Below are 12,701 nucleotides of genomic sequence, written 5' to 3'. Positions count from 1 at the left end.
TGGAATCGAGAACGTGATACATATGAAAGCATTAACATGTAACACAAGCATAAGGAAAAAGTCTTGAAAAAATTTTATTGATAAGAGGAAAGATTACAACCCATATGATCTCGATCCAGTAGTACTCTTCCAACTCAATCCCTCTTCACCTCATGAAAAGGAAGACACTCCAACACTATTACAAAACTTGCACTCAGTTCTAATCTCATATCACCAACATCTCCTTACAACTCAATATTTTTCAGCCCCTGATCTCCTAGATGAGTGATCTTTTTATAGGTGAGTGAAGGAGGTTATGCCATCAATGGTGGTAATGAATGCCTTTCTAAATTTAGAAATCAATTCCATGGAAGAAGGGATAGGGGATTGATGTTTCCTAATTCCCTTTCTCATCCAAATGCGAACTCAAAGGAGCAGGTGGCATTGAGAAACTTTTAGAGGCTTCCAATGGATAAGGAATCTTCAAACCCTCATGGAAATTTTCTCAAATTCGCTCAGCGCAGGCCAAAGACGGACCAAGTGCACTGCATAGCACCCTGTGAGTGTATGGTTTGCATTGCAGTGCTCCCTAATGAAGGCCTACCTGTGCTAATCTTCTTAGAGGTAGTTTTTGGATGTTTTTAGTGATGGAACTTCTTTGGAAGTAAGGCATGCTGATGACTAACTTCTTTAGGGCATGTAACAACTGCACTAGGGGTTGATGGGCCCTAATAGTATCGATCTGTAATTTGGGGTTGACGTGCCCAAATGGATCTGTAACACTACTTGAGCCCTTCAGGAAATCAAAGGTATTATTCCCTACTAGGAGGTTTCTTGTTGAATCTTTTATCACTTTAAGTCATGGAACTATACCTGAATCAAGATTCCAATAGGCAGTTGCTTACAGATAATTAAACAAGGAACCTCAGGATGATGACATAGAAGGGTTAAGGAACTTATCCTTTATGGAATATGAAGGGGAAAGAATAATTAAGAATGATCCTATGAAGGACACCCCTCATTTGAAACCATGGAAGTTGTAGAAGAATAATATTAGTTTTGAAGATAAACCCAAACTGGCATCTATTAGGGACTAATGGGATGAAAAAACCACTAAAGAATTTTTTTTATTTGCTAAAGGGAGTATGAGGATATGTTCCCCACATCAGCTTTAGAGCTAAAGGGTCTTAAATAAGACTTAGGAGAGATGAATATTGTTCTCAAGCCTGATGCCAGACCTATAAAGCATCAACCTTATCGTTTGAATCAAAGAGTGAAAGAAAAGTTCAAGAAGGAGATTGATAAGATGTTAGCAACAAGACTTATTTTTATTGTTAATGAAGTTGAATGGATTATCCCCATCATTATTTAAGATAAGAAATTTTCGGTGGACAAGAAGCTTACTCCTTCACAGAGGGGTTCTCTTGATATCATCGTTAAGATTGTTGAAGAAGATAAGACAAAAACTACTTTCACCATTGAATGGGGGCCATATGCCTATCATTTTATGCCTTTTGGCCTTAAGAATGCTCTTTCTCTATGTTCCAGAATTGTTATCATATCCTTTAGGGACTACATACACAGGTTATTATAGGTATATATGATTACTAGACCATTTACATACTTTTGAAAAAACTTTCATGTATGTTGAGAATAATGTTTGATCAATGTAATCAGTTATAGATCTCTCTAAATTTGAAGAAATGTGTCTTTCTTGTTCCTTTTGGAACTTCATTGGGACATATCGTATGTAAGGATGGTGTATCAGTACATCCTGCCAAAGTTGCAACAATTCTCAATATGTTGCCTCCTACAAGTATAAAGCAATTGAGATCTATATTGGGATGTATGAGTTATTATCATAGATTTATCTGAAAGCATGCTCTAATGACTACTCCACTAGAGAAATTGTTGAAGAATACTAAACCTTTTATATGGACCTCTGAGTGTGATGTTAATTTTGATGCTCTGAAGGAAAATTTAGCAAGTGCTCCAATTCTGGTATATCCTAACTAGAATAAGGAATTCCATGTGCACATTGATGCATCTGGTAATGCTCTTGGTGCCATCCTTATGCAACTTGGAGAAGGAAATATAGACCATCCAATATACTTTGCAAGTCAAAAACTCTCTATTGAAAAATGAAACTACACCACAATTGAGCATGAGGCTTTAGGAATGGTTTATTCACTTTAAACGTTTCAGCATTATTTGCTTGGAGGTCATTTTGAGTTCATCACTAATCATTTTACATTGAAGTACCTAGTCAATAAACCTATACTAGAAGGCAGATTTTACCAATGGTTTTTTTAATTCCACGATTTTTACTTTGAATTTATTGTAAATCCAAGTCGAACCAATACAGGGCTAGATCATCATTCCCACTTGGATTCAGGGGAATCTAGAGGTTTTGTTGATGATCAACTTCCTAATGCATATGTGTTCATAGTTGAACATAAACTAGACTACCTTGATGATATTTCATTGTTCTTGACTACTGGTAAGTGCCCAGATGATTAGTCTACCACTCAGAAAAGGAATTTGGTTGTAAAATAAGCGAACTATTAGCTTATTGTAGTCCAGTTGTACAAGTTGGGACTTGATAATATTTTGCACAAGTCTTATTTTGGACCATGATAGGGATGAAATCCTATGGGAAAGTTATATTGGTGTTGTAGGAGGACATGTAGGAAGAAAATATATTGCAAGGAAGGTGCTTTAGGTAGGACCATGGTGTCCAACCTTATTTAAGGATGCAAAGGATTTTAGTAAGAAATGTGATTAACTTATATTTGTTTTTAATTACTCGATTATTTTATAGTTTATTAACTCACTGATTTTAATATATATTTATAAAATTGTCTATTTACGTTAATAATAACCGAATTAACTAATTTAAATAAAAATAAATTAATAATTAAATATTTTGGTCTAACTAGCCGTTCCCTGGTCAAATGTAGCAGTTACCTGGATATTCTGCCTGATCTATTTATATTGCATAGCAAGATCTGCTCATTCAACTTGTCCTGACGATGAACCACACTGGTTGGTTCGAAACGCGTCGACAAAAATTGTCTCTATGTGATTTTTGCTGAAGATTCTTCTCTAAAAAGAAATGTGATGTTTGCCAGAGAGATGAGAGGTCCTCACATTGAGATAAGCTTGCACTTGATCCAATTAGAATTATGCAAGCCTTTTAAAAAATGGATATTGGTTTCGATGGTCCCATAAACCCTCCCGTGTGACATTCACATGGTAGGTATATCATTCCTACAACATATTATCTTACTAGATTGGAATAAGTAACCCTTGTAAAATATTGTATTGGTAGTGTTACAACCATATTTATATTTAAGAATAACATCACTATGTTTAGATATCCATGCAATCTAACAAGTGATAATAGATCCCATTTTATCAAAAAGACCATTGTAACTTTGACACAAGAGTTCCTAATCCAACATCACAAGAGCATTCCTTATCACCCATGTTATCACCCTAAAATATTTGTCTCTAAGCTTTGGAAATTTGCCTTGTTTTTATTCATAGTCTTATAGGTTTTGAGTCATCTCATCACAGTTATTGTCATTCTCATTTACAAACCCTTCTTCTAGTCATGGTGTTAAAGGGTCTCTAGGTCATTTCATGCTTTAAGGGTTAGGTCATAAGGTTAGAAGTCTTTTAAGGTCATATCTCTTTTCCAAATAAAGTTTGACAGCCTCATTCCATGTCCTAGAAGCCTTACCAGGTTTTTAGAAGTCATATCTCACATCATGTTGGAAAATTTTTGAAACTATCTACGAAATCACTGAACTAGGAGTTTTCGTAGCACGCTACGAAATCCCTGAAAAAGCCTGTTTCAGCATAAAAAACTCTACTTTCTACATTTAGTAGTCAACTTCCAGAAGGGGTCCTGAGCAGCTGAGAACTCAATGTTGAAAAGTGAAAGAGGCTTTTCTTCCTAACATACCAAAATACAAAAACCTATTTCCGTTTCTTCAAATCCATTTTGAGGTGGGAGGAATTTATGTTTAAACTTGCGCTACGAAACTGCTGAAAGTCAAGCTTGGTCTTCTGGTTTTAGCAGCCTTTTTCAAGATCAGTTTCTGGTCACATTAAAAGGTATTTTGGAATTCTGAAGAAGATTTCTCTTCATCAACTCTCCAGATACAATAACCTATCTCACTTTCTTCATAAGTGTTTTCAGTTGGGAGATAATAAGCTTTCTTTGAAACCCAAAATTCAGAGAACGGATGTTTCCTATTTGACACGTGTTTTTCAAGGATAGATTCTGGACAGCTGGAGAAGTATTTTAAGAAACCAAGAGAGGTTTTTGTTCTAGACAGCATGGAATACAAAAACCTCCTTCAGTTTCATAAAATGTGTCATGGATGAGGAGATAATGGCTCTGTCCCACGTGCCAACTTTCAAGGATCCTAAACCTAAAAACAGGGAAACATGTTCCCTAACTTCTAGGGTTTGTCATCAGCAGTCAGGTGGCAACGTGGGAGGCTTCATCAAATTCGACTTCATGAGGTTGTAGTTTTCAAAGAATGCATTTCATGTTTAGTTGAGGTGGTTTAGTCATAATAAGGAGTTACACTCCTAGTTGTATTAGGTCTCTGGGACTGCTAGTTAGCTGTCATTTGCATATAATAGTTAGTTTTAAGTATCAATAGGCATCATAGTAGGATGAATTCGAATTCCCCTCATGATTGAGGAGGAATATAAGTCATGTAATGAACTCTATATATTGGAGAATATGTAATGCACAAAGGGTTGGAAATTTTCAGAGAAAGACTCATATTGTGCCATTATAGAAGATTATGTTTTTATGAATGCAGACTTTGGCTTTACTTCTCAGGATTCATAAAGAGTTCAATGGTGCAATGGTGGCTTGTTTATGTTTGTCCTTATCTCCTTATTTGCGGTAGTATGAATGTATGATACTTAGAATTCATTGGTTATGCTCTAACTTCCTTCATACATTTGTAGACTGTGTTTTCCTTTATGCTCCTGATGTACCCTTCATATGTTGAATTCTAGATGCCCTGACTTTCATGTAAAGCTAATTTTATTGTCATACTGAAGCATTTCTTGACTCCATAAGCCCAATGGATTCTTACTGATCATGTTCAACCATTCACATTTCTTCACTTGTTTCATAGAGTTAGCCATCTAATTTATTATCAAAAATCTTTAATCTTGTGAGAGAGCCCTCTCAGATTGGGGAGGCTAAGCCTCAGCCAAAATTTGGTTTGAAAGAGTTACTCAAGGTCTACCTGATCAGCAACCTATCAGGGGTTGGATTTTGTGATAACAACCCACAAGAAAATGGGACAATAAAAGAAGTAAATGATATCTTGTAGAAGGGACTAACTAAATTTTTCTCTTCTAATAGTTATGATTGGATGAAAGGGTTCCAACAAGTTTATGGACTTATCTGGCCACCATGAAGAGGTTACATAAGTATACTCCTTTCAAGCTAGTATTTGGTAATGAAGTTGTGGTTCTTGTTGAGTTTATTGTGCCCAATCTATATATTTCACAAGCCACTAAGATTACCAATGATGAATAAGTTGAAAAGAGATTTTAGGAATTATGTGATCTTGATTAAGAAATGTTCTTAGTAGTCCATCAGAGCATGGAAAAGAAGACATAAAAATATTGTCATGATCATCATATCAAACTAAATATTTTTCAGTTGGAGATCATGGTCTTCTTTATGAAAGTAAGTATTTAAAACATCCTAGCGAGCTTCAAATGCATTATTCAGGACCTTTTATAGTTGCAAAAATCTAGGAGTTTGGAGTTATTAAGCTCATCCAACCTGATGGAATTCTCATTCCTAGTTGGGTGAATGGTTCTCGCCTAAAGCCCTACTATGGCCACTAAGTTCATTTTTTTTTATTTCTCTCTACTTGGGATCATATGACACTATTAATTACAAGTGGTCATCCTTTGTAAACTAAGATGCCTTTAGTTGATGCTTTGTATCCATAGGACCTTAAGCATTGGTCCTCTAGATATCGTTTTTAGTTTATTCAAGCTTATTCCCTATAGTTGGAAGAAAAATTGATCTCAATAGACATGAAGTGATCTAATATCACTCAATTCTAGGAGAAACAATAATAGACTATCGCTCAACTCGTACAGGACCGGGAGACACTATAGTAGTAGCTCACATAAGTCACAAAGAGAAGAGATTCGGTTCATTAACAGAAGGACAAAGTTGAGCAAGAAGTTGTTGAATTCCAAGCCAAGATCATTTAGATATGACAAAAATTGTTGTATGTTAACCCTATGTTGTTGGGTGATATCATATGTCATGATCATATTCACTATTTAGAGTTGCTCAAATATTCCTAGACTATTTTCGTAGCTGAGAAGAAACCTTTTCAAAGTATTATTACTAAGTTGTGAGAGAAACTTCTAGAACCTATGATTGATTATATTAAGAATATTACTAGGTGATAGAGTAATGAATCAATTTCCACACCATGCTTCAGAAATACACCGATGATTCTCAAAATATGTTCAATCAAGTAAAATATTGGTTGGGTCTTCTCACCAAGCATAATCAACAATTTTACAAGCTACAGGAAAAGGTTAAAAGGTTAATGGATGAGGGTATCTCTACTGTTGATATAGGTTACTATAATAGGATTTTTGAGGAGATAACTTAGAAGGATGCCCAAATTACTACACTGGAAGACGAGTCCCATAAAAAAAATAGGTGACTTGTGATCTCAAGCCTACTCTTCATGAAAAATAATTGGCGATATTAAAGCTCAATATAGATGTTGATAGTCAATCGAATTCCTTACTTGTTGCTCGACTAATCATCCAGAAGTTGAGATAACCTAACACTTTGTTAAGAAAGCTTATACTTTGATCAAAAAATGGAAAGACTGTCTGGATGACTATACCTATTTCCATAGTACATTTTTCAACATTATTCCAAAGTTGGGCCCTGCATTTGTGTTATGAAACCAGCTCAAGAAAAGATAGAAAAGATAGATCAACGCCTTATAATTCAGCCTCTTCGAGGGGGCAACCTCCTTTACATTACATAAATGAACAATTCTTGGATGATACAAATGAAAAGACCTCCTTTGTATATATAGGATTCTAAGGGGTCATAACATAATCAGAGCCGACATAACAATAATAATGTAAGGGCACAATAATAACAATAGTGGGCTTCTATGTGGCACAATAGTAACAATATGGGCACTACATGGGTACATCAATATAATAAGTGGGTTGTACTAATAACAATAAGGGGTTACACTAATAGTATAGGGGCCTAACAATTTTAAGGATAAACATTTGAGCACGTGATGGAAGGATCAACATCATGCGAGCAACCAAAGGAAGGACTAAGCAAGAAAGAAAAATAGCAACTTGAAGGCGAGTCAATAGACTGTGGTCAAGTTCTGTTGGGCCCTTCGATATTTAGGGTCAATTTTGTTCAGAATATGGTTGTGGAGAATAAGTAGCACAAGCCAGGAAAGAGTTTGGTTTATTTGATCAGAAGGAGACAATGTAAAATAAAGAACCATCAAGTCATTAGAGAAATTTAGAGGTAAAAAATGGGACTAAAAAAAAATGTATAACAAAATTCAACTTTATAAGAACCAAAAGGATTCAATATGATGACGTCAACCATGGGAGATGATTCACCATTTTTGGAGTAAAAAAGTAAGAAGATAAACACATTAAAAAAATTGAACACTACCTTTTCAAATTGTATTTTCAACCTATCTCCCTACGTTTTTACTCAAATTTTGAGTGGGAGCACTCGTTGGATGCATTATTAAATTTGCATCCAATGAGTACCCATGTTGCATACTTTTGGTGGACCCTACTATAGGAAAAATGTGAAATACATGAAAAAACGTGATTGTAATCACATTTTTCATGTATTTCACATTTTCCATGTAGTAGGGTCCATCGAAAGCATGTAACATGGGTACTCATTGGATGAAAAAATAGATTCTTCATCCAGTGAGTGATCCAAGTCAAAATTTGAGTAAAATCGTAGGGAGATAGGTTGAAAATATGAGTTGAAAAAGTATTTTGTTCTTTTTTCCCTCCAAAAATTTATGACGCAATCTAATCTTATTTTATTATTTCCACTATTTTTTTATCATATTTGTTAGAATGCTAATTTTAAACCTCAAAATTTATGTAATGAGAGGACCAAGAAGTTTTGTTGGAATTTTCCAAGTTTACAAAAGAAGGATCAAATTGTTAAAGTTGAAGGAATCAAGCAAATTTGGACCAAGAAAGCTTGGATCTTGTCAAGGTGCTTAGATTTGACTCCATCAAGTGAGTGCAGACAAGTTCAATGGGCCAAAAGTTATAATAGACATGCAAACTGAGTTGTGAAAGGAGGAGAGATTGTAAAATAAGTTCGTTATGCTGCCGAAATTTGGATCCATCCTTTGCTACTGTAGTTATGTTGTATTTAGGCCTAATCCTATTATTGTAAAGGGTTTTGGGATTGGTAACTGACAGATCTAGTGCCTCTAATGAAAATATGTATATGTACAATATATTAGGCTTGCTAATAACAAAAGCAGGTCATTGCGTGGATTTGTATTGTGTTTTATGTATGGATCTATGCATGTTTATGTGGTTGTTTTTTTTTAAAGATTTGTACTAAGCTCTATATGATGTGTCCTTTATCTCCTGCAAAAGAATTATTTGATTGATCTATGAATGTTGATGACTATAATGCATAGTTTAACTGATGTAATGTGTTCTAGCTCCATCTAAAATCACAAGCATCCTATAAAAGTCTTGGCATGTCTTGGGTGAGACTTTCTTCCTTTGTGGAAGATTGAATATGCTAGAAATATGGAAGACTACAATGGGCCCTTTGTTGGTACCTTGCGATAGAAAATTGGGTCTCTGTAATAAAAAATATTGTTAACATTATATTGAACAATTTGCAAACCTGTACTTTTCCCTTGTAAAAGTTCTTTTGCCCATGCAACCCTAGTACTCCAACCTAGGCTCTAATACCATCTTGTAATGTCCTCATCCCCCACAAGCTAGGAAACCGTACTTACCCAAAACCCAAAATTAACCAAATGTTCCTATGAAATCACATAATTTTCTACATTGTTATAAACCCTAGCTACTATCGTCTTCTCCTACTACATCATCGGCTCACAACTAGTCAAATTCCACCACCAAATGGGTATAGTTATTCCCCAGTGTTCCTCGGTGACAACCCTGGGATATTCAATTTCGTTTAACCTAATAATATCAACATTTCCATGACTTGTACCCATACCTGGAAATAGCATGAGAACTATGCAATGTATTTCTACATGCTCATGCAATAACCAACAACATGCATAAACAATTAATTGACCATTGTCTATAACTATGCACAACATACATTATAATTAACCAACACATACAAAACTCAATTAGGTTTTACAAACCATGGAACATAAATAGAATAAATATACATAAATACTTAGTTAAACATTCCAACTAGCAATGGTCCTTCCATGTTCGACTTAGCCATAGACTATGTGGTTCATAATTTTAAACCACAGGTCACCCCCAAGTTGGGAGTGCAACTCCATGGGAAATAATGGAAACACTAGAAACAAATAAAAAAAACTAATGAGGGAACCAATCCCTAGTAGCACTGGTCTCCAGCTACAAGCTCATGTTCCCCTGACTTGCACCCAAGTGGTGTAGCCTAAGTCCCTTAGTCATGCCCACCTTACAAGGTGTGTTACCATCAACCATGAATTGTCTCATCCCACAACTCCAAGAGATCTACTACTCTTTGGGCCATCTAGGCACCCTTTTAGCTAAATTGAATTCCCCATAGTTAGTTGTAGAATCCAAGTTAGGACCCACTGACTATCTCCAAACTGAGTTCCACCAAAATTCCATGGCTACCAAAGCCATAAACGAGGACCACCAAGCCCTTAGAGCCACCAAGCTCTCAAATAAAGATATATCGAATTCAATGTGATTAACTAAATAACCACACCTTCTTCAATTCCAAAGTTCAAGCACCAAACTCATTGACCAACTAACTCTGACTGAATGATTCCCTCATAGGCACAAAATTCACTTTTTATATGCATGGCTTCATCTTTCCATGTGGCACCCTCTAAATCCATGTGGGCCTTAGTGCCTTTTCACCAAAAATACTTCACAATTGTTGCACTTGTTTGTGGAGTTGCGCCCCCATACTCTTCACTATGGAGTGGGCTCCGCAACCAACTTTTATTTTATTTATATATGTATATGTACAATATTTACATTTCCAAGCTCCCCAGCCTCAACCTTTAAAGGCATATATACCCATGCACATTTCCCCAAAACACATATACATATATACATGGGCACACAAGCGCCCAAAATAATATTGACTCACCATCCTAAATATCTTTGTACATACATTTAAATTATCATAGCTATGCATGGGTATTACAATTAGTCCCTAATATGCAAATTGTAAAATGTTGGCAATATTTTTGTAAAAATATTCAAATTTCTAATGATTTTGTATAGACTATAGAATTTTGGTGATTTTAAAGGTAAAATATCTTTATACAATAAAATTTGGTCAAATCACTTTTAAGAAAAATGGAAATTCATGAATCTTTTTTTAAGCATTCAAAAATAGGCCACCTACAAATTTAACCCCTAAAATTTTCTTTGATCTAGTTCATGGTAAAGTACTCTTAGCCCAAGGTGGGTATCTGGGTATGGCATGTTATAATTGGTGGGATGAAATGGCTCTCCATTTTCATATCCCATCTAACCTGTGTATGTTGTTCTTGATAAGAGCTTGTGGCATTTTTAATAGACTACACTCATGAAATATCACACATGTCTAAATTTGATCCCAAGTAAATATTTTGCAAAAACTTCACTATACGCGTAAAGGAAATGGAAATTTAGTTAAATAATCAAAATATAAATAAAATGCATATTTTTTGCAAAAAGAAAAAAATAAATTATTCTACTTTGAATGATAAGGAATAATGAATTTAAAAAATTTTCCATTTAATATTACCGCTGCCCCTTGCATTTGAGCCAAAACCATAATCAACATATGTGGGAATAATGTAACATTATAAACTTCCAAAAGACTTTAAAAGTCGTTTTAAAAGTAATATATGTATATAATTATATGAAGCACAGTGGCACAATCATTAGCATATGATACACTACTGCACTTAATCTTATTACATTTAAATCAATTTACAATTTGTGGAGGTCTACACTTCCATTTTTATTGAAATCCAATACACCTATGCATTTTCTATATTATAGTGCATCAATGAACTTTATATTGAAAATTGTATCACATGCCAAAAACGTTTTTAATAAATCAATATTTAAAAGTGAGTTAAACAAAACTGTACTCCACTTTTACACTAAAACTTAGAGTACGGAGTTGTGTAAGAGACATTTATCAAAGAGATCAAAGTGGACATATTTTTCAAAGAATATAATTTACAAGGGACCATAATGGATCACATATAAACCTATGAATAAAAAATTTGAGATATGTAACTTAATTCTCCTCATCCCAACAAATTTTTCCTCTATTGATTCACAAATTCCCTGAAATTTTGAATTATCCATATTCATATTTCTAATACACTAAAATAAATTAATGTTTTTCTATCACCCATTTTCAACGTTTCAAATCCTTGCTTTTTTTGTTTTTTCCTTTAGTTTTCGTTGTTGCAAAACATGCTAGATGCATCAATGCATTTAGTATTACATAACGCACTACTTAGGACAAAAACTTGCAAGAATCTCAAGGTTTTTTTATAATTCTGGATTAGGTTATCTCGTGCCTCCTACATATGTAAATGGATTGGTATGTATTACCATATTATGCACATTGGTGCTCATCACTGTAAAAGATTCACTTTGAAAATATTTTTGAACCTTGTTATAGTTTTAGGTGGAAATTAAACATATTTAATAATTTACTTATTATATTATGTAAGTTTTTTATTGATTAAAGATTAGAGAAAAAAAATTACAAGAAGCACCGGGGAAGGACATTTATAGAACATAAATAGGAAAGTTTGTTGAGTTTTTAGTAAATAAGTAATGAATTTTAAATTATTTGTGGATCTAAAAGATGTTTATTGGTTAACTTATTATGTAGAGCAAAAAAATTCAAAAAATTCAAACAAAAATTGTAACTTGACTGAAAAAGAGCATAAATACAATATGAAAATGTCACAAACATGGGAAGATGGATCAAAAAGTGATTAGCAAGAAGTTTTATTTGACTCTTTAGTAATAATATACTTCTTAATAATAATACTTAACATGTTTCAAATTTATGTTTTCACATGTGTTGATATTTTTGTAGGAAGCCTCAATGAGGGAATAAAATCGCTTTCTAAGAAGAAATATGTTACAATTGATATAAATGATACTATGAAATTATCCCTCAATACATTTAGAGTGTTGAGGGAAGTGAATGATAGAGGGGAAAGATTTTGTAGTATTATGAGAGATATAGTAGAAATAATTTATAGACATTATTTTCACTTACATTATAAAAATCAATTTATTGAACCTAATAACTAAGTTAAGTTTGCATTACAACAAGCATTTCAAAGAAGTGGGAAATGAGACCAATGAAATCTGTAATAGCCAAAAAGTACCATAGCATAATTGAATCATTTAGAAAGTAATGTTGTCAA

This window comes from Pinus tabuliformis, chromosome 4_1, assembly GCF_031772625.1.
Source record: "Pinus tabuliformis cultivar Carrire ecotype Pingquan chromosome 4_1, CPIR1, whole genome shotgun sequence".
Classification (NCBI taxonomy): domain Eukaryota; kingdom Viridiplantae; phylum Streptophyta; class Pinopsida; order Pinales; family Pinaceae; genus Pinus; species Pinus tabuliformis.
The sequence above is the reverse complement of the archived record's forward strand: the minus strand, read 5'-3'. Positions refer to the sequence as shown.